General features: G+C 76.8%; 24 non-coding genes across 24 annotated transcripts; all 24 read right to left on the bottom strand.

The window, feature by feature from the left end:
* Positions 1–91: 91 nt before the first annotated feature.
* Positions 92–210, bottom strand: LOC149745442 (5S ribosomal RNA). The gene has a single exon (XR_016390717.1). It is a non-coding gene; the product is annotated as a 5S ribosomal RNA (ribosomal RNA).
* A 921-nt stretch (positions 211–1131) lies between these two features.
* On the bottom strand, positions 1132–1250 carry LOC149745441 (5S ribosomal RNA). The gene has a single exon (XR_016389861.1). It is a non-coding gene; the product is annotated as a 5S ribosomal RNA (ribosomal RNA).
* Positions 1251–2183: 933 nt separating this feature from the next.
* LOC149745440 (5S ribosomal RNA) lies at positions 2184–2302 on the bottom strand. The gene has a single exon (XR_016389850.1). It is a non-coding gene; the product is annotated as a 5S ribosomal RNA (ribosomal RNA).
* A 933-nt stretch (positions 2303–3235) lies between these two features.
* On the bottom strand, positions 3236–3354 carry LOC149745439 (5S ribosomal RNA). Its single transcript, XR_016390360.1, has one exon. It is a non-coding gene; the product is annotated as a 5S ribosomal RNA (ribosomal RNA).
* A 934-nt stretch (positions 3355–4288) lies between these two features.
* Positions 4289–4407, bottom strand: LOC149745438 (5S ribosomal RNA). Its single transcript, XR_016390715.1, has one exon. It is a non-coding gene; the product is annotated as a 5S ribosomal RNA (ribosomal RNA).
* A 921-nt stretch (positions 4408–5328) lies between these two features.
* Positions 5329–5447, bottom strand: LOC149745437 (5S ribosomal RNA). The gene has a single exon (XR_016390714.1). It is a non-coding gene; the product is annotated as a 5S ribosomal RNA (ribosomal RNA).
* A 934-nt stretch (positions 5448–6381) lies between these two features.
* Positions 6382–6500, bottom strand: LOC149745436 (5S ribosomal RNA). Its single transcript, XR_016389934.1, has one exon. It is a non-coding gene; the product is annotated as a 5S ribosomal RNA (ribosomal RNA).
* Positions 6501–7434: 934 nt separating this feature from the next.
* Positions 7435–7553, bottom strand: LOC149745435 (5S ribosomal RNA). The gene has a single exon (XR_016389809.1). It is a non-coding gene; the product is annotated as a 5S ribosomal RNA (ribosomal RNA).
* A 933-nt stretch (positions 7554–8486) lies between these two features.
* Positions 8487–8605, bottom strand: LOC149745434 (5S ribosomal RNA). The gene has a single exon (XR_016389808.1). It is a non-coding gene; the product is annotated as a 5S ribosomal RNA (ribosomal RNA).
* A 932-nt stretch (positions 8606–9537) lies between these two features.
* On the bottom strand, positions 9538–9656 carry LOC149745433 (5S ribosomal RNA). Its single transcript, XR_016389152.1, has one exon. It is a non-coding gene; the product is annotated as a 5S ribosomal RNA (ribosomal RNA).
* Positions 9657–10588: 932 nt separating this feature from the next.
* LOC149745432 (5S ribosomal RNA) lies at positions 10589–10707 on the bottom strand. Its single transcript, XR_016390350.1, has one exon. It is a non-coding gene; the product is annotated as a 5S ribosomal RNA (ribosomal RNA).
* A 934-nt stretch (positions 10708–11641) lies between these two features.
* LOC149745431 (5S ribosomal RNA) lies at positions 11642–11760 on the bottom strand. Its single transcript, XR_016389807.1, has one exon. It is a non-coding gene; the product is annotated as a 5S ribosomal RNA (ribosomal RNA).
* A 933-nt stretch (positions 11761–12693) lies between these two features.
* LOC149745430 (5S ribosomal RNA) lies at positions 12694–12812 on the bottom strand. The gene has a single exon (XR_016390713.1). It is a non-coding gene; the product is annotated as a 5S ribosomal RNA (ribosomal RNA).
* A 932-nt stretch (positions 12813–13744) lies between these two features.
* Positions 13745–13863, bottom strand: LOC149745429 (5S ribosomal RNA). The gene has a single exon (XR_016390349.1). It is a non-coding gene; the product is annotated as a 5S ribosomal RNA (ribosomal RNA).
* A 934-nt stretch (positions 13864–14797) lies between these two features.
* Positions 14798–14916, bottom strand: LOC149745428 (5S ribosomal RNA). The gene has a single exon (XR_016389805.1). It is a non-coding gene; the product is annotated as a 5S ribosomal RNA (ribosomal RNA).
* Positions 14917–15849: 933 nt separating this feature from the next.
* On the bottom strand, positions 15850–15968 carry LOC149745427 (5S ribosomal RNA). The gene has a single exon (XR_016390712.1). It is a non-coding gene; the product is annotated as a 5S ribosomal RNA (ribosomal RNA).
* A 932-nt stretch (positions 15969–16900) lies between these two features.
* Positions 16901–17019, bottom strand: LOC149745426 (5S ribosomal RNA). The gene has a single exon (XR_016389933.1). It is a non-coding gene; the product is annotated as a 5S ribosomal RNA (ribosomal RNA).
* Positions 17020–17953: 934 nt separating this feature from the next.
* Positions 17954–18072, bottom strand: LOC149745425 (5S ribosomal RNA). The gene has a single exon (XR_016389804.1). It is a non-coding gene; the product is annotated as a 5S ribosomal RNA (ribosomal RNA).
* Positions 18073–19005: 933 nt separating this feature from the next.
* Positions 19006–19124, bottom strand: LOC149745424 (5S ribosomal RNA). The gene has a single exon (XR_016390711.1). It is a non-coding gene; the product is annotated as a 5S ribosomal RNA (ribosomal RNA).
* Positions 19125–20056: 932 nt separating this feature from the next.
* On the bottom strand, positions 20057–20175 carry LOC149745423 (5S ribosomal RNA). Its single transcript, XR_016389655.1, has one exon. It is a non-coding gene; the product is annotated as a 5S ribosomal RNA (ribosomal RNA).
* Positions 20176–21105: 930 nt separating this feature from the next.
* LOC149745422 (5S ribosomal RNA) lies at positions 21106–21224 on the bottom strand. The gene has a single exon (XR_016389139.1). It is a non-coding gene; the product is annotated as a 5S ribosomal RNA (ribosomal RNA).
* A 932-nt stretch (positions 21225–22156) lies between these two features.
* Positions 22157–22275, bottom strand: LOC149745421 (5S ribosomal RNA). Its single transcript, XR_016390710.1, has one exon. It is a non-coding gene; the product is annotated as a 5S ribosomal RNA (ribosomal RNA).
* A 932-nt stretch (positions 22276–23207) lies between these two features.
* LOC149745420 (5S ribosomal RNA) lies at positions 23208–23327 on the bottom strand. The gene has a single exon (XR_016390308.1). It is a non-coding gene; the product is annotated as a 5S ribosomal RNA (ribosomal RNA).
* A 932-nt stretch (positions 23328–24259) lies between these two features.
* LOC149745419 (5S ribosomal RNA) lies at positions 24260–24378 on the bottom strand. The gene has a single exon (XR_016390709.1). It is a non-coding gene; the product is annotated as a 5S ribosomal RNA (ribosomal RNA).
* Between the last annotated feature and the right edge of the window lie 700 nt (positions 24379–25078).

The following is a 25078-nucleotide window of genomic DNA, read 5'->3' as shown; positions in this document are numbered from 1 at the left end:
GGCGGGGCCTGCAGCGGGGCCCCGGCGCGGGCGGAGCCGGCGGCCACCGCCCGCGGGCGAGTTAAAGGAGAAGGCGGAGCAGGAGGCAAAAAGCCTACAGCACCCGGTATTCCCAGGCGGTCTCCCATCCAAGTACTAACCAGGCCCGACCCTGCTTAGCTTCCGAGATCAGACGAGATCGGGCGCGTTCAGGGTGGTATGGCCGTAGACGGGGGCGGGGACGGCGGGCTGCCTCCTGAGGCCCACTTTCGCTGTCGCTTGCGCCTCACCGCCAGCCTGGCGGTCAGCCCGCCCCAGCAGGAACCCGTCGCCCGCCCAGGCAGGGGGAACGGAGGTCTCGGGTACCGGGCGGTGGCGGAGGCGGAGGGTTTGGCCACCCCCTCCCAGCCGAGGGCGGGCGTGACCCAGCGAACCCTTCGGCGCTTGGCGCCCCGCCCAAGATCCGGCCCGTCGCTCACAGGGACGTGGCCGCGGAGGCTTCAGGGCCCGGGGCCCGCGGTCCCTTGGGCATCGCTCCTGCCCGCCGACGCGGCGCTAGGAGCCGCCCAGCCGCAGCCCGGGCCGGCCCTCCTGCCCGACAGCAGCTGGCCCGAAGCCACTGGGAGCCACCATCGTGTCGCCACGGCCCCTCAGCCCCGGCGAGGCCACCCTTGCCCGCACACCACACGCCGGGCTCAGTAGCCCGCCCCTGGCGGCCGGCAGGCCAGGGGAAGCGGCCCCTGCCCTCGATCCCGCTCCCGCACCCGGCCGCGGCGGTGACACGGCGGGGGGCGGGGCTTTTGCCGGAGGGAGCTGTGGAGGGACACACCCACCGGCACACAGGTGGCGGCCCCGGGGCGGGGCGCCGGTGGGGGCAGCCAGGTGCAGGTCGAGGGGCTCGCTGGCCAAAGGGACGGCAACCGGGCCCGCGGCGGAGCCTGGGTCCGGGCCAGGCACCCCGGGGCGTCTGGGGTGCGGGTGCCTTCCAGGGCCGCCTTCTGGCCGGGCCGGCGGGGAGCGCCCCCTCCGGCGCGCGCGCCGTGGTGGGAGGGGCCTGAGGAGGCGGGGCCTGCAGCGGGGCCCCGGCGCGAGCGGAGCCGGCGGCCACCGCCCGCGGGCGAGTTAAAGGAGAAGGCGGAGCGGGAGGCAAAAAGCCTACAGCACCCGGTATTCCCAGGCGGTCTCCCATCCAAGTACTAACCAGGCCCGACCCTGCTTAGCTTCCGAGATCAGACGAGATCGGGCGCGTCCAGGGTGGTATGGCCGTAGACGGGGGCGGGGACGGCGGGCTGCCTCTTGAGGCCCACTTTCGCTGGCGCTTGCGCCTCACCGCCAGCCTGGAGGTCAGCCCGCCCTGGCAGGACCCCGTCGCCCGCCCAGGCAGGGGGAACGGATGTCTCGGGTACCGGGCGGTGGCGGAGGCGGAGGGTTTGGCCACCCCCTCCCAGCCGAGGGCGGGCGTGATCCAGTGAACTCTTCGGCGCTTGGCGCCCCGCCAAGATCCCGCCCGTCGCTCACAGGGACGTGGCCCCGGAGGCTTCAGTGCCCGGGGCCCGCGGTCCCTTGGGCATCGCCCCTGCCCGCCCACGCGGCGCTAGGCGCCGCCCAGCCGCAGCCCGGGCCGGCCCTCCTGCCCGACAGCAGCTGGCCCGAAGCCACTGGGAGCCACCATCGTGTCGCCACGGCCCCTCAGCCCCGGCGAGGCCACCCTTGCCCGCACACCACCCGCCGAGCTCAGGAGCCCGCCCCTGGCGGCCGGCAGGCCCGGGGAAGCGGCCCCTGCCCTCGATCCCGCTCCCGCACACGGCCGCGGCGGCGACACGGCGGGGGGCGGGGCTTTTGCCGGAGGGAGCTGTGGAGGGACACACCCACCGGCACACAGGTGGCGGCCCCGGGGCGGGGCGCCGGTGGGGGCGGCCAGGTGCAGGTCGAGGGGCTCGCTGGCGGAAGGCACGGCAATCGGGCCCGCGGCGGAGCCTGGGTCCGGGCCAGGCACCCCGGGGGCGTCTGGGGTGCGGCTGCCTTCCAGGGCCGCCTTCTGGCCGCCTGGCGGGCCGGGCTGGCGGGGAGCGCCCCCTCCGGCGCGCGCGCCGTGGTGGGAGGGGCCTGAGGAGGCGGGGCCTGCAGCGGGGCCCCGGCGCGGGCGGAGCCGGCGGCCACCGCCCGCGGGCGAGTTAAAGGAGAAGGCGGAGCGGGAGGCAAAAAGCCTACAGCACCCGGTATTCCCAGGCGGTCTCCCATCCAAGTACTAACCAGGCCCGACCCTGCTTAGCTTCCGAGATCAGACGAGATCGGGCGCGTCCAGGGTGGTATGGCCGTAGACGGGGGCGGGGACGGCGGGCTGCCTCTTGAGGCCCACTTTCGCTGGCGCTTGCGCCTCACCGCCAGCCTGGAGGTCAGCCCGCCCTGGCAGGACCCCGTCGCCCGCCCAGGCAGGGGGAACGGAGGTCTCGGGTACCGGGCGGTGGCGGAGGCGGAGGGTTTGGCCACCCCCTCCCAGCCGAGGGCGGGCGTGACCCAGTGAACTCTTCGGCGCTTGGCGCCCCGCCAAGATCCCGCCCGTCGCTCACAGGGACGTGGCCCCGGAGGCTTCAGTGCCCGGGGCCCGCGGTCCCTTGGGCATCGCCCCTGCCCGCCCACGCGGCGCTAGGCGCCGCCCAGCCGCAGCCCGGGCCGGCCCTCCTGCCCGACAGCAGCTGGCCCGAAGCCACTGGGAGCCACCATCGTGTCGCCACGGCCCCTCAGCCCCGGCGAGGCCACCCTTGCCCGCACACCACCCGCCGAGCTCAGGAGCCCGCCCCTGGCGGCCGGCAGGCCCGGGGAAGCGGCCCCTGCCCTCGATCCCGCTCCCGCACCCGGCCGCGGCGGCGACACGGCGGGGGGCGGGGCTTTTGCCGGAGGGAGCTGTGGAGGGACACACCCACCGGCACACAGGTGGCGGCCCCGGGGCGGGGCGCCGGTGGGGGCGGCCAGGTGCAGGTCGAGGGGCTCGCTGGCGGAAGGCACGGCAATCGGGCCCGCGGCGGAGCCTGGGTCCGGGCCAGGCACCCCGGGGGCGTCTGGGGTGCGGCTGCCTTCCAGGGCCGCCTTCTGGCCGCCTGGCGGGCCGGGCTGGTGGGGAGCGCCCGCTCCGGCGCGCGCGCCGTGGTGGGAGGGGCCTGAGGAGGCGGGGCCTGCATCGGGGCCCCGGCGCGGGCGGAGCCGGCGGCCACCGCCCGCGGGCGAGTTAAAGGAGAAGGCGGAGCGGGAGGCAAAAACCCTACAGCACCCGGTATTCCCAGGCGGTCTCCCATCCAAGTACTAACCAGGCCCGACCCTGCTTAGGTTCCGAGATCAGACGAGATCGGGCGCGTTCAGGGTGGTATGGCCGTAGACGGGGGCGGGGACGGCGGGCTGCCTCTTGAGGCCCACTTTCGCTGGCGCTTGCGCCTCACCGCCAGCCTGGCGGTCAGCCCGCCCCGGCAGGACCCCGTCGCCCGCCTAGGCAGGGGGAACGGAGGTCTCGGGTACCGGGCGGTGGCGGAGGCGGAGGGTTTGGCCACCCCCTCCCAGCCGAGGGCGGGCTTGACCCAGCGAACCCTTCGGCGCTTGGCGCCCCGCCCAAGATCCGGCCCGTCGCTCACAGGGACGTGGCCCCGGAGGCTTCAGGGCCCGGGGCCCGCGGTGCCTTGGGCATCGCCCCTGCCCGCCCACGCGGCGCTAGGCGCCGCCCAGCCGCAGCCCGGGCCGGCCCTCCTGCCCGACAGCAGCTGGCCCGAAGCCACTGGGAGCCACCATCGTGTCGCCACGGCCCCTCAGCCCCGGCGAGGCCACCCTTGCACGCACACCACCCGCCGAGCTCAGGAGCCCGCCCCTGGCGGCCGGCAGGCCCGGGGAAGCGGCCCCTGCCCTCGGTCCCGCTCCCGCACCCGGCAGCGGCGGCGACACGGCGGGGGGCGGGGCTTTTGCCGGAGGGAGCTGTGGCGGGACACACCCACCGGCACACAGGTGGCGGCCCCGGGGCGGGGCGCCGGTGGGGGCGGCCAGGTGCAGGTCGACGGGCTCGCTGGCCGAAGGGACGGCAACCGGGCCCGCGGCGGAGCCTGGGTCCGGGCCAGGCACCCCGGGGGCGTCTGGGGTGCGGCTGCCTTCCAGGGCCGCCTTCTGGCCGCCTGGCGGGCCGGGCCGGCGGGGAGCGCCCCCTCCGGCGCGCGCGCCGTGGTGGGAGGGGCCTGAGGAGGCGGGGCCTGCAGCGGGGCCCCGGCGCGGGCGGAGCCGGCGGCCACCGCCCGCGGGCGAGTTAAAGGAGAAGGCGGAGCAGGAGGCAAAAAGCCTACAGCACCCGGTATTCCCAGGCGGTCTCCCATCCAAGTACTAACCAGGCCCGACCCTGCTTAGCTTCCGAGATCAGACGAGATCGGGCGCGTTCAGGGTGGTATGGCCGTAGACGGGGGCGGGGACGGCGGGCTGCCTCCTGAGGCCCACTTTCGCTGTCGCTTGCGCCTCACCGCCAGCCTGGCGGTCAGCCCGCCCCGGCAGGAACCCGTCGCCCGCCCAGGCAGGGGGAACGGAGGTCTCGGGTACCGGGCGGTGGCGGAGGCGGAGGGTTTGGCCACACCCTCCCAGACGAGGGCGGGCGTGACCCAGCGAACCCTTCGGCGCTTGGCGCCCCGCCCAAGATCCGGCCCGTCGCTCACAGGGACGTGGCCCCGGAGGCTTCAGGGCCCGGGGCCCGCGGTCCCTTGGGCATCGCCCCTGCCCGCCGACGCGGCGCTAGGAGCCGCCCAGCCGCAGCCCGGGCCGGCCCTCCTGCCCGACAGCAGCTGGCCCGAAGCCACTGGGAGCCACCATCGTGTCGCCACGGCCCCTCAGCCCCGGCGAGGCCACCCTTGCCCGCACACCACCCGCCGGGCTCAGTAGCCCGCCCCTGGCGGCCGGCAGGCCAGGGGAAGCGGCCCCTGCCCTCGATCCCGCTCCCGCACCCGGCCGCGGCGGTGACACGGCGGGGGGCGGGGCTTTTGCCGGAGGGAGCTGTGGAGGGACACACCCACCGGCACACAGGTGGCGGCCCCGGGGCGGGGCGCCGGTGGGGGCGGCCAGGTGCAGGTCGAGGGGCTCGCTGGCCGAAGGGAAGGCAACCGGGCCCGCGGCGGAGCCTGGGTCCGGGCCAGGCACCCCGGGGCGTCTGGGGTGCGGCTGCCTTCCAGGGCCGCCTTCTGGCCGGGCCGGCGGGGAGCGCCCCCTCCGGCGCGCGCGCCGTGGTGGGAGGGGCCTGAGGAGGCGGGGCCTGCAGCGGGGCCCCGGCGCGGGCGGAGCCGGCGGCCACCGCCCGCGGGCGAGTTAAAGGAGAAGGCGGAGCGGGAGGCAAAAAGCCTACAGCACCCGGTATTCCCAGGCGGTCTCCCATCCAAGTACTAACCAGGCCCGACCCTGCTTAGCTTCCGAGATCAGACGAGATCGGGCGCGTTCAGGGTGGTATGGCCGTAGACGGGGGCGGGGACGGCGGGCTGCCTCTTGAGGCCCACTTTCGCTGGCGCTTGCGCCTCACCGCCAGCCTGGCGGTCAGCCCGCCCCGGCAGGACCACGTCGCCCGCCCAGGCAGGGGGAACGGAGGTCTCGGGTACCGGGCGGTGGCGGAGGCGGAGGGTTTGGCCACCCCCTCCCAGCCGAGGGCGGGCGTGACCCAGCGAACCCTTCCGCGCTTGGCGCCCCGCCCAAGATCCGGCCCGTCGCTCACATGGACGTGGCCCCGGAGGCTTCAGGGCCCGGAGCCCGCGGTCCCTTGGGCATCGCACCTGCCCGCCCACGCGGCGCTAGGCGCCGCCCAGCCGCAGCCCGGGCCGGCCCTCCTGCCCGACAGCAGCTGGCCCGAAGCCACTGGGAGCCACCATCGTGTCGCCACGGCCCCTCAGCCCCGGCGAGGCCACCCTTGCCCGCACACCACCCGCCGAGATCAGGAGCCCGCCCCTGGCGGCCGGCAGGCCCGGGGAAGCGGCCCCTGCCCTCGATCCCGCTCCCGCACCCGGCAGCGGCGGCGACACGGCGGGGGGCGGGGCTTTTGCCGGAGGGAGCTGTGGAGGGACACACCCACCGGCACACAGGTGGCGGCCCCGTGGCGGGGCGCCGGTGGGGGCGGCCAGGTGCAGGTCGACGGGCTCGCTGGCCGAAGGGACGGCAACCGGGCCCGCGGCGGAGCCTGGGTCCGGGCCAGGCACCCCGGGGGCGTCTGGGGTGCGGCTGCCTTCCAGGGCCGCCTTCTGGCCGCCAGGCGGGCCGGGCCGGCGGGGAGCGCACCCTCCGGCGCGCGCGCCGTGGTGGGAGGGGCCTGAGGAGGCGGGGCCTGCAGCGGGGCCCCGGCGCGGGCGGAGCCGGCGGCCACCGCCCGCGGGCGATTTAAAGGAGAAGGCGGAGCGGGAGGCAAAAATCCTACAGCACCCGGTATTCCCAGGCGGTCTCCCATCCAAGTACTAACCAGGCCCGACCCTGCTTAGCTTCCGAGATCAGACGAGATCGGGCGCGTTCAGGGTGGTATGGCCGTAGACGGGGGCGGGGACGGCGGGCTGCCTCTTGAGGCCCACTTTCGCTGGCGCTTGCGCCTCACCGCCAGCCTGGCGGTCAGCCCGCCCCGGCAGGACCCCGTCGCCCGCCCAGGCAGGGGGAACGGAGGTCTCGGGTACCGGGCGGTGGCGGAGGCGGAGGGTTTGGCCACCCCCTCCCAGCCGAGGGCGGGCGTGACCCAGCGAACCCTTCGGCGCTAGGCGCCCCGCCCAAGATCCGGCCCGTCGCTCACAGGGACGTGGCCCCGGAGGCTTCAGGGCCCGGGGCCCGCGGTCCCTTGGGCATCGCCCCTGCCCGCCCACGCGGCGCTAGGCGCCGCCCAGCCGCAGCCCGGGCCGGCCCTCCTGCCCGACAGCAGCTGGCACGAAGCCACTGGGAGCCACCATCGTGTCGCCACGGCCCCTCAGCCCCGGCGAGGCCACCCTTGCCCGCACACCACCCGCCGAGCTCAGGAGCCCGCCCCTGGCGGCCGGCAGGCCCGGGGAAGCGGCCCCTGCCCTCGATCCCGCTCCCGCACCCGGCAGCGGCGGCGACACGGCGGGGGGCGGGGCTTTTGCCGGAGGGAGCTGTGGAGGGACACACCCACCGGCACACAGGTGGCGGCCCCGGGGCGGGGCGCCGGTGGGGGCGGCCAGGTGCAGGTCGACGGGCTCGCTGGCCGAAGGGACGGCAACCGGGCCCGCGGCGGAGCCTGGGTCCGGGCCAGGCACCCCGGGGGCGTCTGGGGTGCGGCTGCCTTCCAGGGCCGCCTTCTTGCCGCCTGGCGGGCCGGGCCGGCGGGGAGCGCCCCCTCCGGCGCGCGTGCCGTGGTAGGAGGGGCCTGAGGAGGCGGGGCCTGCAGCGGGGCCCCGGCGCGGGCGGAGCCGGCGGCCACCGCCCGCGGGCGATTTAAAGGAGAAGGCGGTGCGGGAGGCAAAAAGCCTACAGCACCCGGTATTCCCAGGCGGTCTCCCATCCAAGTACTAACCAGGCCCGACCCTGCTTAGCTTCCGAGATCAGACGAGATCGGGCGCGTTCAGGGTAGTATGGCCGTAGACGGGGGCGGGGACGGCGGGCTGCCTCTTGAGGCCCACTTTCGCTGGCGCTTGCGCCTCACCGCCAGCCTGGCGGTCAGCCCGCCCCGGCAGGACCCCGTCGCCCGCCCAGGCAGGGGGAACGGAGGTCTCGGGTACCGGGCGGTGGCGGAGGCGGAGGGTTTGGCCACCCCCTCCCAGCCGAGGGCGGGCGTGACCCAGCGAACCCTTCGGCGCTTGGCGCCCCGCCAAGATCCCGCCCGTCGCTCACAGGGACGTGGCCCCGGAGGCTTCAGTGCCCGGGGCCCGCGGTCCCTTGGGCATCGCCCCTGCCCGCCCACGCGGCGCTAGGCGCCGCCCAGCCGCAACCCGGGCCGGCCCTCCTGCCCGACAGCAGCTGGCCCGAAGCCACTGGGAGCCACCATCGTGTCGCCACGGCCCCTCAGCCCCGGCGAGGCCACCCTTGCCCGCACACCACCCGCCGAGCTCAGGAGCCCGCCCCTGGCGGCCGGCAGGCCCGGGGAAGCGGCCCCTGCCCTCGATCCCGCTCCCGCACCTGGCAGCGGCGGCGACACGGCGGGGGGCGGGGCTTTTGCCGGAGGGAGCTGTGGAGGGACACAGCCACCGGCACACAGGTGGCGGCCCCGGGGCGGGGCGCCGGTGGGGGCGGCCAGGTGCAGGTCGACGGGCTCGCTGGCCGAAGGGACGGCAACCGGGCCCGCGGCGGAGCCTGGGTCCGGGCCAGGCACCCCGGGGGCGTCTGGGGTGCGGCTGCCTTCCAGGGCCGCCTTCTGGCCGCCTGGCGGGCCGGGCCGGCGGGGAGCGCCCCCTCCGGCGCGCGTGCCGTGGTGGGAGGGGCCTGAGGAGGCGGGGCCTGCAGCGGGGCCCCGGCGCGGGCGGAGCCGGCGGCCACCGCCCGCGGGCGAGTTAAAGGAGAAGGCGGAGCGGGAGGCAAAAAGCCTACAGCACCCGGTATTCCCAGGCGGTCTCCCATCCAAGTACTAACCAGGCCCGACCCTGCTTAGCTTCCGAGATCAGACGAGATCGGGCGCGTTCAGGGTAGTATGGCCGTAGACGGGGGCGGGGACGGCGGGCTGCCTCTTGAGGCCCACTTTCGCTGGCGCTTGCGCCTCACCGCCAGCCTGGCGGTCAGCCCGCCCCGGCAGGACCCCGTCGCCCGCCCAGGCAGGGGGAACGGAGGTCTCGGGTACCGGGCGGTGGCGGAGGCGGAGGGTTTGGCCACCCCCTCCCAGCCGAGGGCGGGCGTGACCCAGCGAACCCTTCGGCGCTTGGCGCCCCGCCAAGATCCCGCCCGTCGCTCACAGGGACGTGGCCCCGGAGGCTTCAGTGCCCGGGGCCCGCGGTCCCTTGGGCATCGCCCCTGCCCGCCCACGCGGCGCTAGGCGCCGCCCAGCCGCAACCCGGGCCGGCCCTCCTGCCCGACAGCAGCTGGCCCGAAGCCACTGGGAGCCACCATCGTGTCGCCACGGCCCCACAGCCCCGGCGAGGCCACCCTTGCCCGCACACCACCCGCCGAGCTCAGGAGCCCGCCCCTGGCGGCCGGCAGGCCCGGGGAAGCGGCCCCTGCCCTCGATCCCGCTCCCGCACACGGCCGCGGCGGCGACACGGCGGGGGCTGGGCTTTTGCCAGAGGGAGCTGTGGAGGGACACACCCACCGGCACACAGGTGGCGGCCCCGGGGCGGGGCGCCGGTGGGGGCGGCCAGGTGCAGGTCGACGGGCTCGCTGGCCGAAGGCACGGCAACCGGGCCCGCGGCGGAGCCTGGGTCCGGGCCAGGCACCCCGGGGGCGTCTGGGGTGCGGCTGCCTTCCAGGGCCGCCTTCTGGCCGCCTGGCGGGCCGGGCCGGCGGGGAGCGCCCCCTCCGGCGCGCGCGCCGTGGTGCGAGGGGCCTGAGGAGGCGGGGCCTGCAGCGGAGCCCCGGGGCGGGCGGAGCCGGCGGCCAGCGCCCGCGGGCGAGTTCAAGGAGAAGGCGGAGCGGGAGGCAAAAAGCCTACAGCACCCGGTATTCCCAGGAGGTCTCCCATCCAAGTACTAACCAGGCCCGACCCTGCTTAGCTTCCGAGATCAGACGAGATCGGGCGCGTTCAGGGTGGTATGGCCGTAGACGGGACGGGGACGGCGGGCTGCCTCTTGAGGCCCACTTTCGCTGGCGCTTGCGCCTCACCGCCAGCCTGGCGGTCAGCCCGCCCCGGCAGGACCCCGTCGCCCGCCCAGGCAGGGGGAACGGAGGTCTCGGGTACCGGGCGGTGGCGGAGGCGGAGGGTTTGGCCACCCCCTCCCAGCCGAGGGCGGGCGTGACCCAGCGAACCCTTCGGCGCTTGGCGCCCCGCCCAAGATCCGGCCCGTCGCTCACAGGGACGTGGCCCCGGAGGCTTCAGGGCCCGGGGCCCGCGGTCCCTTGGGCATCGCCCCTGCCCGACCACGCGGCGCTAGGCGCCGCCCGGCCGCATCCCGGGCCGGCCCTCCTGCCCGACAGCAGCTGGCCCGAAGCCACTGGGAGCCACCATCGTGTCGCCACGGCCCCACAGCCCCGGCGAGGCCACCCTTGCCCGCACACCACCCGCCGAGCTCAGGAGCCCGCCCCTGGCGGCCGGCAGGCCCGGGGAAGCGGCCCCTGCCCTCGATCCCGCTCCCGCACACGGCCGCGGCGGCGACACGGCGGGGGCTGGGCTTTTGCCAGAGGGAGCTGTGGAGGGACACACCCACCGGCACACAGGTGGCGGCCCCGGGGCGGGGCGCCGGTGGGGGCGGCCAGGTGCAGGTCGACGGGCTCGCTGGCCGAAGGCACGGCAACCGGGCCCGCGGCGGAGCCTGGGTCCGGGCCAGGCACCCCGGGGGCGTCTGGGGTGCGGCTGCCTTCCAGGGCCGCCTTCTGGCCGCCTGGCGGGCCGGGCTGGCGGGGAGCGCCCCCTCCGGCGCGCGCGCCGTGGTGGGAGGGGCCTGAGGAGGCGGGGCCTGCAGCGGGGCCCCGGCGCGGGCGGAGCCGGCGTCCACCGCCCGCGGGCGATTTAAAGGAGAAGGCGGAGCGGGAGGCAAAAATCCTACAGCACCCGGTATTCCCAGGCGGTCTCCCATCCAAGTATTAACCAGGCCCGACCCTGCTTAGCTTCCGAGATCAGACGAGATCGGGCGCGTTCAGGGTGGTATGGCCGTAGACGGGGGCGGGGACGGCGGGCTGCCTCTTGAGGCCCACTTTCGCTGGCGCTTGCGCCTCACCGCCAGCCTGGCGGTCAGCCCGCCCCGGCAGGACCCCGTCGCCCGCCCAGGCAGGGGGAACGGAGGTCTCGGGTACCGGGCGGTGGCGGAGGCGGAGGGTTTGGCCACCCCCTCCCAGCCGAGGGCGGGCGTGACCCAGCGAACCCTTCGGCGCTAGGCGCCCCGCCCAAGATCCGGCCCGTCGCTCACAGGGACGTGGCCCCGGAGGCTTCAGGGCCCGGGGCCCGCGGTCCCTTGGGCATCGCCCCTGCCCGCCCACGCGGCGCTAGGCGCCGCCCAGCCGCAGCCCGGGCCGGCCCTCCTGCCCGACAGCAGCTGGCACGAAGCCACTGGGAGCCACCATCGTGTCGCCACGGCCCCTCAGCCCCGGCGAGGCCACCCTTGCCCGCACACCACCCGCCGAGCTCAGGAGCCCGCCCCTGGCGGCCGGCAGGCCCGGGGAAGCGGCCCCTGCCCTCGATCCCGCTCCCGCACCCGGCAGCGGCGGCGACACGGCGGGGGGCGGGGCTTTTGCCGGAGGGAGCTGTGGAGGGACACACCCACCGGCACACAGGTGGCGGCCCCGGGGCGGGGCGCCGGTGGGGGCGGCCAGGTGCAGGTCGAGGGGCTCGCTGGCCGAAGGGACGGCAACTGGGCCCGCGGCGGAGCCTGGGTCCGGGCCAGGCACCCCGGGGGCGTCTGGGGTGCGGCTGCCTTCCAGGGCCGCCTTCTTGCCGCCTGGCGGGCCGGGCCGGCGGGGAGCGCCCCCTCCGGCGCGCGTGCCGTGGTGGGAGGGGCCTGAGGAGGCGGGGCCTGCAGCGGGGCCCCGGCGCGGGCGGAGCCGGCGGCCACCGCCCGCGGGCGATTTAAAGGAGAAGGCGGAGCGGGAGGCAAAAAGCCTACAGCACCCGGTATTCCCAGGCGGTCTCCCATCCAAGTACTAACCAGGCCCGACCCTGCTTAGCTTCCGAGATCAGACGAGATCGGGCGCGTTCAGGGTAGTATGGCCGTAGACGGGGGCGGGGACGGCGGGCTGCCTCTTGAGGCCCACTTTCGCTGGCGCTTGCGCCTCACCGCCAGCCTGGCGGTCAGCCCGCCCCGGCAGGACCCCGTCGCCCGCCCAGGCAGGGGGAACGGAGGTCTCGGGTACCGGGCGGTGGCGGAGGCGGAGGGTTTGGCCACCCCCTCCCAGCCGAGGGCGGGCGTGACCCAGCGAACCCTTCGGCGCTTGGCGCCCCGCCAAGATCCCGCCCGTCGCTCACAGGGACGTGGCCCCGGAGGCTTCAGTGCCCGGGGCCCGCGGTCCCTTGGGCATCGCCCCTGCCCGCCCACGCGGCGCTAGGCGCCGCCCAGCCGCAACCCGGGCCGGCCCTCCTGCCCGACAGCAGCTGGCCCGAAGCCACTGGGAGCCACCATCGTGTCGCCACGGCCCCTCAGACCCGGCGAGGCCACCCTTGCCCGCACACCACCCGCCGAGCTCAGGAGCCCGCCCCTGGCGGCCGGCAGGCCCGGGGAAGCGCCCCCTGCCCTCGATCCCGCTCCCGCACCTGGCAGCGGCGGCGACACGGCGGGGGGCGGGGCTTTTGCCGGAGGGAGCTGTGGAGGGACACAGCCACCGGCACACAGGTGGCGGCCCCGGGGCGGGGCGCCAGTGGGGGCGGCCAGGTGCAGGTCGACGGGCTCGCTGGCCGAAGGGACGGCAACCGGGCCCGCGGCGGAGCCTGGGTCCGGGCCAGGCACCCCGGGGGCGTCTGGGGTGCGGCTGCCTTCCAGGGCCGCCTTCTGGCCGCCTGGCGGGCCGGGCCGGAGGGGAGCGCCCCCTCCGGCGCGCGCGCCGTGGTGGGAGGGGCCTGAGGAGGCGGGGCCTGCAGCGGGGCCCCGGCGCCGGCGGAGCCGGCGGCCACCGCCCGCGGGCGAGTTAAAGGAGAAGGCGGAGCGGGAGGCAAAAAGCCTACAGCACCCGGTATTCCCAGGCGGTCTCCCATCCAAGTACTAACCAGGCCCGACCCTGCTTAGCTTCCGAGATCAGACGAGATCGGGCGCGTTCAGGGTGGTATGGCCGTAGACGGGACGGGGACGGCGGGCTGCCTCTTGAGGCCCACTTTCGCTGGCGCTTGCGCCTCACCGCCAGCCTGGCGGTCAGCCCGCCCCGGCAGGACCCCGTCGCCCGCCCAGGCAGGGGGAACGGAGGTCTCGGGTACCGGGCGGTGGCGGAGGCGGAGGGTTTGGCCACCCCCTCCCAGCCGAGGGCGGGCGTGACCCAGCGAACCCTTCGGCGCTTGGCGCCCCGCCCAAGATCCGGCCCGTCGCTCACAGGGACGTGGCCCCGGAGGCTTCAGGGCCCGGGGCCCGCGGTCCCTTGGGCATCGCCCCTGCCCGACCACGCGGCGCTAGGCGCCGCCCGGCCGCATCCCGGGCCGGCCCTCCTGCCCGACAGCAGCTGGCCCGAAGCCACTGGGAGCCACCATCGTGTCGCCACGGCCCCACAGCCCCGGCGAGGCCACCCTTGCCCGCACACCACCCGCCGAGCTCAGGAGCCCGCCCCTGGCGGCCGGCAGGCCCGGGGAAGCGGCCCCTGCCCTCGATCCCGCTCCCGCACACGGCCGCGGCGGCGACACGGCGGGGGCTGGGCTTTTGCCAGAGGGAGCTGTGGAGGGACACACCCACCGGCACACAGGTGGCGGCCCCGGGGCGGGGCGCCGGTGGGGGCGGCCAGGTGCAGGTCGACGGGCTCGCTGGCCGAAGGCACGGCAACCGGGCCCGCGGCGGAGCCTGGGTCCGGGCCAGGCACCCCGGGGGCGTCTGGGGTGCGGCTGCCTTCCAGGGCCGCCTTCTGGCCGCCTGGCGGGCCGGGCTGGCGGGGAGCGCCCCCTCCGGCGCGCGCGCCGTGGTGGGAGGGGCCTGAGGAGGCGGGGCCTGCAGCGGGGCCCCGGCGCGGGCGGAGCCGGCGTCCACCGCCCGCGGGCGATTTAAAGGAGAAGGCGGAGCGGGAGGCAAAAATCCTACAGCACCCGGTATTCCCAGGCGGTCTCCCATCCAAGTATTAACCAGGCCCGACCCTGCTTAGCTTCCGAGATCAGACGAGATCGGGCGCGTTCAGGGTGGTATGGCCGTAGACGGGGGCGGGGACGGCGGGCTGCCTCTTGAGGCCCACTTTCGCTGGCGCTTGCGCCTCACCGCCAGCCTGGCGGTCAGCCCGCCCCGGCAGGACCCCGTCGCCCGCCCAGGCAGGGGGAACGGAGGTCTCGGGTACCGGGCGGTGGCGGAGGCGGAGGGTTTGGCCACCCCCTCCCAGCCGAGGGCGGGCGTGACCCAGCGAACCCTTCGGCGCTAGGCGCCCCGCCCAAGATCCGGCCCGTCGCTCACAGGGACGTGGCCCCGGAGGCTTCAGGGCCCGGGGCCCGCGGTCCCTTGGGCATCGCCCCTGCCCGCCCACGCGGCGCTAGGCGCCGCCCAGCCGCAGCCCGGGCCGGCCCTCCTGCCCGACAGCAGCTGGCACGAAGCCACTGGGAGCCACCATCGTGTCGCCACGGCCCCTCAGCCCCGGCGAGGCCACCCTTGCCCGCACACCACCCGCCGAGCTCAGGAGCCCGCCCCTGGCGGCCGGCAGGCCCGGGGAAGCGGCCCCTGCCCTCGATCCCGCTCCCGCACCCGGCAGCGGCGGCGACACGGCGGGGGGCGGGGCTTTTGCCGGAGGGAGCTGTGGAGGGACACACCCACCGGCACACAGGTGGCGGCCCCGGGGCGGGGCGCCGGTGGGGGCGGCCAGGTGCAGGTCGAGGGGCTCGCTGGCCGAAGGGACGGCAACTGGGCCCGCGGCGGAGCCTGGGTCCGGGCCAGGCACCCCGGGGGCGTCTGGGGTGCGGCTGCCTTCCAGGGCCGCCTTCTTGCCGCCTGGCGGGCCGGGCCGGCGGGGAGCGCCCCCTCCGGCGCGCGTGCCGTGGTGGGAGGGGCCTGAGGAGGCGGGGCCTGCAGCGGGGCCCCGGCGCGGGCGGAGCCGGCGGCCACCGCCCGCGGGCGATTTAAAGGAGAAGGCGGAGCGGGAGGCAAAAAGCCTACAGCACCCGGTATTCCCAGGCGGTCTCCCATCCAAGTACTAACCAGGCCCGACCCTGCTTAGCTTCCGAGATCAGACGAGATCGGGCGCGTTCAGGGTAGTATGGCCGTAGACGGGGGCGGGGACGGCGGGCTGCCTCTTGAGGCCCACTTTCGCTGGCGCTTGCGCCTCACCGCCAGCCTGGCGGTCAGCCCGCCCCGGCAGGACCCCGTCGCCCGCCCAGGCAGGGGGAACGGAGGTCTCGGGTACCGGGCGGTGGCGGAGGCGGAGGGTTTGGCCACCCCCTCCCAGCCGAGGGCGGGCGTGACCCAGCGAACCCTTCGGCGCTTGGCGCCCCGCCAAGATCCCGCCCGTCGCTCACAGGGACGTGGCCCCGGAGGCTTCAGTGCCCGGGGCCCGCGGTCCCTTGGGCATCGCCCCTGCCCGCCCACGCGGCGCTAGGCGCCGCCCAGCCGCAACCCGGGCCGGCCCTCCTGCCCGACAGCAGCTGGCCCGAAGCCACTGGGAGCCACCATCGTGTCGCCACGGCCCCTCAGACCCGGCGAGGCCACCCTTGCCCGCACACCACCCGCCGAGCTCAGGAGCCCGCCCCTGGCGGCCGGCAGGCCCGGGGAAGCGCCCCCTGCCCTCGATCCCGCTCCCGCACCTGGCAGCGGCGGCGACACGGCGGGGGGCGGGGCTTTTGCCGGAGGGAGCTGTGGAGGGACACAGCCACCGGCACACAGGTGGCGGCCCCGGGGCGGGGCGCCAGTGGGGGCGGCCAGGTGCAGGTCGACGGGCTCGCTGGCCGAAGGGACGGCAACCGGGCCCGCGGCGGAGCCTGGGTCCGGGCCAGGCACCCCGGGGGCGTCTGGGGTGCGGCTGCCTTCCAGGGCCGCCTTCTGGCCGCCTGGCGGGCCGGGCCGGAGGGGAGCGCCCCCTCCGGCGCGCGCGCCGTGGTGGGAGGGGCCTGAGGAGGCGGGGCCTGCAGCGGGGCCCCGGCGCCGGCGGAGCCGGCGGCCACCGCCCGCGGGCGAGTTAAAGGAGAAGGCGGAGCGGGAGGCAAAAAGCCTACAGCACCCGGTATTCCCAGGCGGTCTCCCATCCAAGTACTAACCAGGCCCGACCCTGCTTAGCTTCCGAGATCAGACGAGATCGGGCGCGTTCAGGGTGGTATGGCCGTAGACGGGACGGGGACGGCGGGCTGCCTCTTGAGGCCCACTTTCGCTGGCGCTTGCGCCTCACCGCCAGCCTGGCGGTCAGCCCGCCCCGGCAGGACCCCGTCGCCCGCCCAGGCAGGGGGAACGGAGGTCTCGGGTACCGGGCGGTGGCGGAGGCGGAGGGTTTGGCCACCCCCTCCCAGCCGAGGGCGGGCGTGACCCAGCGAACCCTTCGGCGCTTGGCGCCCCGCCCAAGATCCGGCCCGTCGCTCACAGGGACGTGGCCCCGGAGGCTTCAGGGCCCGGGGCCCGCGGTCCCTTGGGCATCGCCCCTGCCCGACCACGCGGCGCTAGGCGCCGCCCGGCCGCATCCCGGGCCGGCCCTCCTGCCCGACAGCAGCTGGCCCGAAGCCACTGGGAGCCACCATCGTGTCGCCACGGCCCCACAGCCCCGGCGAGGCCACCCTTGCCCGCACACCACCCGCCGAGCTCAGGAGCCCGCCCCTGGCGGCCGGCAGGCCCGGGGAAGCGGCCCCTGCCCTCGATCCCGCTCCCGCACACGGCCGCGGCGGCGACACGGCGGGGGCTGGGCTTTTGCCAGAGGGAGCTGTGGAGGGACACACCCACCGGCACACAGGTGGCGGCCCCGGGGCGGGGCGCCGGTGGGGGCGGCCAGGTGCAGGTCGACGGGCTCGCTGGCCGAAGGCACGGCAACCGGGCCCGCGGCGGAGCCTGGGTCCGGGCCAGGCACCCCGGGGGCGTCTGGGGTGCGGCTGCCTTCCAGGGCCGCCTTCTGGCCGCCTGGCGGGCCGGGCTGGCGGGGAGCGCCCCCTCCGGCGCGCGCGCCGTGGTGGGAGGGGCCTGAGGAGGCGGGGCCTGCAGCGGGGCCCCGGCGCGGGCGGAGCCGGCGTCCACCGCCCGCGGGCGATTTAAAGGAGAAGGCGGAGCGGGAGGCAAAAATCCTACAGCACCCGGTATTCCCAGGCGGTCTCCCATCCAAGTACTAACCAGGCCCGACCCTGCTTAGCTTCCGAGATCAGACGAGATCGGGCGCGTTCAGGGTGGTATGGCCGTAGACGGGGGCGGGGACGGCGGGCTGCCTCTTGAGGCCCACTTTCGCTGGCGCTTGCGCCTCACCGCCAGCCTGGCGGTCAGCCCGCCCCGGCAGGACCCCGTCGCCCGCCCAGGCAGGGGGAACGGAGGTCTCGGTTACCGGGCGGTGGCGGAGGCGGAGGGTTTGGCCACCCCCTCCCAGCCGAGGGCGGGCGTGACCCAGCGAACCCTTCGGCGCTAGGCGCCCCGCCCAAGATCCGGCCCGTCGCTCACAGGGACGTGGCCCCGGAGGCTTCAGGGCCCGGGGCCCGCGGTCCCTTGGGCATCGCCCCTGCCCGCCCACGCGGCGCTAGGCGCCGCCCAGCCGCAGCCCGGGCCGGCCCTCCTGCCCGACAGCAGCTGGCACGAAGCCACTGGGAGCCACCATCGTGTCGCCACGGCCCCTCAGCCCCGGCGAGGCCACCCTTGCCCGCACACCACCCGCCGAGCTCAGGAGCCCGCCCCTGGCGGCCGGCAGGCCCGGGGAAGCGGCCCCTGCCCTCGATCCCGCTCCCGCACCCGGCAGCGGCGGCGACACGGCGGGGGGCGGGGCTTTTGCCGGAGGGAGCTGTGGAGGGACACACCCACCGGCACACAGGTGGCGGCCCCGGGGCGGGGCGCCGGTGGGGGCGGCCAGGTGCAGGTCGACGGGCTCGCTGGCCGAAGGGACGGCAACCGGGCCCGCGGCGGAGCCTGGGTCCGGGCCAGGCACCCCGGGGGCGTCTGGGGTGCGGCTGCCTTCCAGGGCCGCCTTCTGGCCGCCTGGCGGGCCGGGCCGGCGGGGAGCGCCCCCTCCGGCGCGCGTGCCGTGGTGGGAGGGGCCTGAGGAGGCGGGGCCTGCAGCGGGGCCCCGGCGCGGGCGGAGCCGGCGGCCACCGCCCGCGGGCGAGTTAAAGGAGAAGGCGGAGCGGGAGGCAAAAAGCCTACAGCACCCGGTATTCCCAGGCGGTCTCCCATCCAAGTACTAACCAGGCCCGACCCTGCTTAGCTTCCGAGATCAGACGAGATCGGGCGCGTTCAGGGTAGTATGGCCGTAGACGGGGGCGGGGACGGCGGGCTGCCTCTTGAGGCCCACTTTCGCTGGCGCTTGCGCCTCACCGCCAGCCTGGCGGTCAGCCCGCCCCGGCAGGACCCCGTCGCCCGCCCAGGCAGGGGGAACGGAGGTCTCGGGTACCGGGCGGTGGCGGAGGCGGAGGGTTTGGCCACCCCCTCCCAGCCGAGGGCGGGCGTGACCCAGCGAACCCTTCGGCGCTTGGCGCCCCGCCAAGATCCCGCCCGTCGCTCACAGGGACGTGGCCCCGGAGGCTTCAGTGCCCGGGGCCCGCGGTCCCTTGGGCATCGCCCCTGCCCGCCCACGCGGCGCTAGGCGCCGCCCAGCCGCAACCCGGGCCGGCCCTCCTGCCCGACAGCAGCTGGCCCGAAGCCACTGGGAGCCACCATCGTGTCGCCACGGCCCCTCAGACCCGGCGAGGCCACCCTTGCCCGCACACCACCCGCCGAGCTCAGGAGCCCGCCCCTGGCGGCCGGCAGGCCCGGGGAAGCGCCCCCTGCCCTCGATCCCGCTCCCGCACCTGGCAGCGGCGGCGACACGGCGGGGGGCGGGGCTTTTGCCGGAGGGAGCTGTGGAGGGACACAGCCACCGGCACACAGGTGGCGGCCCCGGGGCGGGGCGCCAGTGGGGGCGGCCAGGTGCAGGTCGACGGGCTCGCTGGCCGAAGGGACGGCAACCGGGCCCGCGGCGGAGCCTGGGTCCGGGCCAGGCACCCCGGGGGCGTCTGGGGTGCGGCTGCCTTCCAGGGCCGCCTTCTGGCCGCCTGGCGGGCCGGGCCGGCGGGGAGCGCCCCCTCCGGCGCGCGCGCCGTGGTGGGAGGGGCCTGAGGAGGCGGGGCCTGCAGCGGGGCCCCGGCGCCGGCGGAGCCGGCGGCCACCGCCCGCGGGCGAGTTAAAGGAGAAGGCGGAGCGGGAGGCAAAAAGCCTACAGCACCCGGTATTCCCAGGCGGTCTCCCATCCAAGTACTAACCAGGCCCGACCCTGCTTAGCTTCCGAGATCAGACGAGATCGGGCGCGTTCAGGGTGGTATGGCCGTAGACGGGACGGGGACGGCGGGCTGCCTCTTGAGGCCCACTTTCGCTGGCGCTTGCGCCTCACCGCCAGCCTGGCGGTCAGCCCGCCCCGGCAGGACCCCGTCGCCCGCCCAGGCAGGGGGAACGGAGGTCTCGGGTACCGGGCGGTGGCGGAGGCGGAGGGTTTGGCCACCCCCTCCCAGCCGAGGGCGGGCGTGACCCAGCGAACCCTTCGGCGCTTGGCGCCCCGCCCAAGATCCGGCCCGTCGCTCACAGGGACGTGGCCCCGGAGGCTTCAGGGCCCGGGGCCCGCGGTCCCTTGGGCATCGCCCCTGCCCGACCACGCGGCGCTAGGCGCCGCCCGGCCGCATCCCGGGCCGGCCCTCCTGCCCGACAGCAGCTGGCCCGAAGCCACTGGGAGCCACCATCGTGTCGCCACGGCCCCACAGCCCCGGCGAGGCCACCCTTGCCCGCACACCACCCGCCGAGCTCAGGAGCCCGCCCCTGGCGGCCGGCAGGCCCGGGGAAGCGGCCCCTGCCCTCGATCCCGCTCCCGCACACGGCCGCGGCGGCGACACGGCGGGGGCTGGGCTTTTGCCAGAGGGAGCTGTGGAGGGACACACCCACCGGCACACAGGTGGCGGCCCCGGGGCGGGGCGCCGGTGGGGGCGGCCAGGTGCAGGTCGACGGGCTCGCTGGCCGAAGGCACGGCAACCGGGCCCGCGGCGGAGCCTGGGTCCGGGCCAGGCACCCCGGGGGCGTCTGGGGTGCGGCTGCCTTCCAGGGCCGCCTTCTGGCCGCCTGGCGGGCCGGGCCGGCGGGGAGCGCCCCCTCCGGCGCGCGCGCCGTGGTGGGAGGGGCCTGAGGAGGCGGGGCCTGCAGCGGGGCCCCGGCGCCGGCGGAGCCGGCGGCCACCGCCCGCGGGCGAGTTAAAGGAGAAGGCGGAGCGGGAGGCAAAAAGCCTACAGCACCCGGTATTCCCAGGCGGTTTCCCATCCAAGTACTAACCAGGCCCGACCCTGCTTAGCTTCCGAGATCAGACGAGATCGGGCGCGTTCAGGGTGGTATGGCCGTAGACGGGGGCGGGGACGGCGGGCTGCCTCTTGAGGCCCACTTTCGCTGGCGCTTGCGCCTCACCGCCAGCCTGGCGGTCAGCCCGCCCCGGCAGGACCCCGTCGCCCGCCCAGGCAGGGGGAACGGAGGTCTCGGGTACCGGGCGGTGGCGGAGGCGGAGGGTTTGGCCACCCCCTCCCAGCCGAGGGCGGGCGTGACCCAGCGAACACTTCGGCGCTTGGCGCCCCGCCAAGATCCCGCCCGTCGCTCACAGGGACGTGGCCCCGGAGGCTTCAGGGCCCGGGGCCCGCGGTCCCTTGGGCATCGCCCCTGCCCGCTCACGCGGCGCTAGGCGCCGCCCGGCAGCAGCCCGGGCCGGCCCTCCTGCCCGACAGCAGCTGGCCCGAAGCCACTGGGAGCCACCATCGTGTCGCCACGGCCCCTCAGCCCCGGCGAGGCCACCCTTGCCCGCACACCACCCGCCGAGCTCAGGAGCCCGCCCCTGGGGCCGGCAGGCCCGGGGAAGCGGCCCCTGCTCTCGATCCCGCTCCCGCACCCGGCCGCGGCGGCGACACGGCGGGGGCGGGGCTTTTGCCGGAGGGAGCTGTGGAGGGACACACCCACCGGCACACAGGTGGCGGCCCCGGGGCGGGGCGCCGGTGGGGGCGGCCAGGTGCAGGTCGACGGGCTCGCTGGCCGAAGGCACGGCAACCGGGCCCGCGGCGGAGCCTGGGTCCGGCCAGGCACCCCGGGGGCGTCTGGGGTGCGGCTGCCTTCCAGGGCCGCCTTCTGGCCGCCTGGCGGGCCGGGCCGGCGGGGAGCGCCCCCTCCGGCGCGCGCGCCGTGGTGCGAGGGGCCTGAGGAGGCGGGGCCTGCAGCGGAGCCCCGGCGCGGTCGGAGCCGGCGGCCAGCGCCCGCGGGCGAGTTCAAGGAGAAGGCGGAGCGGGAGGCAAAAAGCCTACAGCACCCGGTATTCCCAGGAGGTCTCCCATCCAAGTACTAACCAGGCCCGACCCTGCTTAGCTTCCGAGATCAGACGAGATCGGGCGCGTTCAGGGTGGTATGGCCGTAGACGGGACGGGGACGGCGGGCTGCCTCTTGAGGCCCACTTTCGCTGGCGCTTGCGCCTCACCGCCAGCCTGGCGGTCAGCCCGCCCCGGCAGGACCCCGTCGCCCGCCCAGGCAGGGGGAACGGAGGTCTCGGGTACCGGGCGGTGGCGGAGGCGGAGGGTTTGGCCACCCCCTCCCAGCCGAGGGCGGGCGTGACCCAGCGAACCCTTCGGCGCTTGGCGCCCCGCCCAAGATCCGGCCCGTCGCTCACAGGGACGTGGCCCCGGAGGCTTCAGGGCCCGGGGCCCGCGGTCCCTTGGGCATCGCCCCTGCCCGACCACGCGGCGCTAGGCGCCGCCCGGCCGCATCCCGGGCCGGCCCTCCTGCCCGACAGCAGCTGGCCCGAAGCCACTGGGAGCCACCATCGTGTCGCCACGGCCCCACAGCCCCGGCGAGGCCACCCTTGCCCGCACACCACCCGCCGAGCTCAGGAGCCCGCCCCTGGCGGCCGGCAGGCCCGGGGAAGCGGCCCCTGCCCTCGATCCCGCTCCCGCACACGGCCGCGGCGGCGACACGGCGGGGGCTGGGCTTTTGCCAGAGGGAGCTGTGGAGGGACACACCCACCGGCACACAGGTGGCGGCCCCGGGTCGGGGCGCCGGTGGGGGCGGGCAGGTGCAGGTCGACGGGCTCGCTGGCCGAAGGCACGGCAACCGGGCCCGCGGCGGAGCCTGGGTCCGGGCCAGGCACCCCGGGGGCGTCTGGGGTGCGGCTGCCTTCCAGGGCCGCCTTCTGGCCCCCTGGCGGGCCGGGCCGGCGGGGAGCGCCCCCTCCGGCGCGCGCGCCGTGGTGGGAGGGGCCTGAGGAGGCGGGGCCTGCAGCGGGGCCCCGGCGCGGGCGGAGCCGGCGGCCACCGCCCGCGGGCGAGTTAAAGGAGAAGGCGGAGCGGGAGGCAAAAAGCCTACAGCACCCGGTATTCCCAGGCGGTCTCCCATCCAAGTACTAACCAGGCCCGACCCTGCTTAGCTTCCGAGATCAGACGAGATCGGGCGCGTTCAGGGTGGTATGGCCGTAGACGGGACGGGGACGGCGGGCTGCCTCTTGAGGCCCACTTTCGCTGGCGCTTGCGCCTCACCGCCAGCCTGGCGGTCAGCCCGCCCCGGCAGGACCCCGTCGCCCGCCCAGGCAGGGGGAACGGAGGTCTCGGGTACCGGGCGGTGGCGGAGGCGGAGGGTTTGGCCACCCCCTCCCAGCCGAGGGCGGGCGTGACCCAGCGAACCCTTCGGCGCTTGGCGCCCCGCCCAAGATCCGGCCCGTCGCTCACAGGGACGTGGCCCCGGAGGCTTCAGGGCCCGGGGCCCGCGGTCCCTTGGGCATCGCCCCTGCCCGCCCACGCGGCGCTAGGCGCCGCCCAGCCGCAGCCCGGGGCGGCCCTCCTGCCCGACAGCAGCTGGCCCGAAACCACTGGGAGCCACCATCGTGTCGCCACGGCCCCTCAGCCCCGGCGAGGCCACCCTTGCCCGCACACCACCCGCCGAGCTCAGGAGCCCGCCCCTGGCGGCCGGCAGGCCCGGGGAAGAGGCCCCTGCCCTCGATCCCGCTCCCGCACCCGGCCGCGGCGGCGACACGGCGGGGGGCGGGGCTTTTGCCGGAGGGAGCTGTGGAGGGACACACCCACCGGCACACAGGTGGCGGCCCCGGGGCGGGGCGCCGGAGGGGGCGGCCAGGTGCAGGTCGAGGGGCTCGCTGGCCGAAGGGACGGCAACCGGGCCCACGGCGGAGCCTGGGTCCGGGCCAGGCACCCTGGGGGCGTCTGGGGTGCGGCTGCCTTCCAGGGCCGCCTTCTGGCCGCCTGGCGGGCCGGGCCGGCGGGGAGCGCCCCCTCCGGCGCGTGCGCCGTGGTGGGAGGGGCCTGAGGAGGAGGGGCCTGCAGCGGGGCCCCGGCGCGGGCGGAGCCGGCGGCCACCGCCCGCGGGCGAGTAAAGGAGAAGGCGGAGCGGGAGGCAAAAAGCCTACAGCACCCGGTATTCCCAGGCGGTCTCCCATCCAAGTACTAACCAGGCCCGACCCTGCTTAAGCTTCCGAGATCAGACGAGATCGGGCGCGTTCAGGGTGGTATGGCCGTAGACGGGGGCGGGGACGGCGTGCTGCCTCTTGAGGCCCACTTTCGCTGGCGCTTGCGCCTCACCGACAGCCTGGCGGTCAGCCCGCCCCGGCAGGACCCCGTCGCCCGCCCAGGCAGGGGGAACGGAGGTCTCGGGTACCGGGCGGTGGCGGAGGCGGAGGGTTTGGCCACCCCCTCCCAGCCGAGGGCGGGCGTGACCCAGCGAACCCTTCGGCGCTTGGCGCCCCGCCAAGATCCCGCCCGTCGCTCACAGGGACGTGGCCCCGGAGGCTTCAGGGCCCGGGGCCCACGGTCCCTTGGGCATCGCCCCTGCCCGCCCACGCGGCGCTAGGCGCCGCCCGGCCGCAGCCCGGGCCGGCCCTCCTGCCCGACAGCAGCTGGCCCGAAGCCACTGGGAGCCACCATCGTGTCGCCACGGCCCCTCAGCCCCGGCGAGGCCACCCTTGCCCGCACACCACCCGCCGAGCTCAGGAGCCCGCCCCTGGCGGCCGGCAGGCCCGGGGAAGCGGCCCCTGCCCTCGATCCCGCTCCCGCACCCGGCCGCGGCGGCGACACGGCGGGGGCGGGGCTTTTGCCGGAGGGAGCTGTGGAGGGACACACCCACCGGCACACAGGTGGCGGCCCCGGGGCGGGGCGCCGGTGGGGGCGGCCAAGTGCAGGTCGACGGGCTCGCTGGCCGAAGGCACGGCAACCGGGCCCGCGGCGGAGCCTGGGTCCGGGCCAGGCACCCCGGGGGCATCTGGGGTGCGGCTGCCTTCCAGGGCCGCCTTCTGGCCGCCTGGCGGGCCGGACCGGCGGGGAGCGCCCCCTCCGGCGCGCGCGCCGTGGTGCGAGGGGCCTGAGGAGGCGGGGCCTGCAGCGGAGCCCCGGCGCGGGCGGAGCCGGCGGCCACCGCCCGCGGGCGAGTTCAAGGAGAAGGCGGAGCGGGAGGCAAAAAGCCTACAGCACCCGGTATTCCCAGGCGGTCTCCCATCCAAGTACTAACCAGGCCCGACCCTGCTTAGCTTCCGAGATCAGACGAGATCGGGCGCGTTCAGGGTGGTATGGCCGTAGACGGGACGGGGACGGCGGGCTGCCTCTTGAGGCCCACTTTCGCTGGCGCTTGCGCCTCACCGCCAGCCTGGCGGTCAGCCCGCCCCGGCAGGACCCCGTCGCCCGCCCAGGCAGGGGGAACGGAGGTCTCGGGTACCGGGCGGTGGCGGAGGCGGAGGGTTTGGCCACCCCCTCCCAGCCGAGGGCGGGCGTGACCCAGCGAACCCTTCGGCGCTTGGCGCCCCGCCAAGATCCCGCCCGTCGCTCACAGGGACGTGGCCCCGGAGGCTTCAGTGCCCGGGGCCCGCGGTCCCTTGGGCATCGCCCCTGCCCGCCCACGCGGCGCTAGGCGCCGCCCAGCCGCAACCCGGGCCGGCCCTCCTGCCCGACAGCAGCTGGCCCGAAGCCACTGGGAGCCACCATCGTGTCGCCACGGCCCCTCAGCCCCGGCGAGGCCACCCTTGCCCGCACACCACCTGCCGGGCTCAGGAGCCCGCCCCTGGCGGCCGGCAGGCCCGGGGAAGCAGCCCCTGCCCTCGATCCCGCTCCCGCACCCGGCCGCGGCGGCGACAGGGCGGGGGGCGGGGCTTTTGCCGGAGGGAGCTGTGGAGGGACACACCCACCGGCACACAGGTGGCGGCCCCGGGGCGGGGCGCCGGTGGGGGCGGCCAGGTGCAGGTCGAGGGGCTCGCTGGCCGAAGGGACGGCAACCGGGCCCGCGGC

This window comes from Delphinapterus leucas, chromosome 19, assembly GCF_059928025.1.
Source record: "Delphinapterus leucas isolate spDelLeu-1000000601 "Yukka" chromosome 19, BTC_Dleu_Yukka2, whole genome shotgun sequence".
In the NCBI taxonomy this organism is placed as follows: Eukaryota; Metazoa; Chordata; class Mammalia; order Artiodactyla; family Monodontidae; genus Delphinapterus; species Delphinapterus leucas.
The sequence above is the reverse complement of the archived record's forward strand: the minus strand, read 5'-3'. Positions and strand labels throughout refer to the sequence as shown.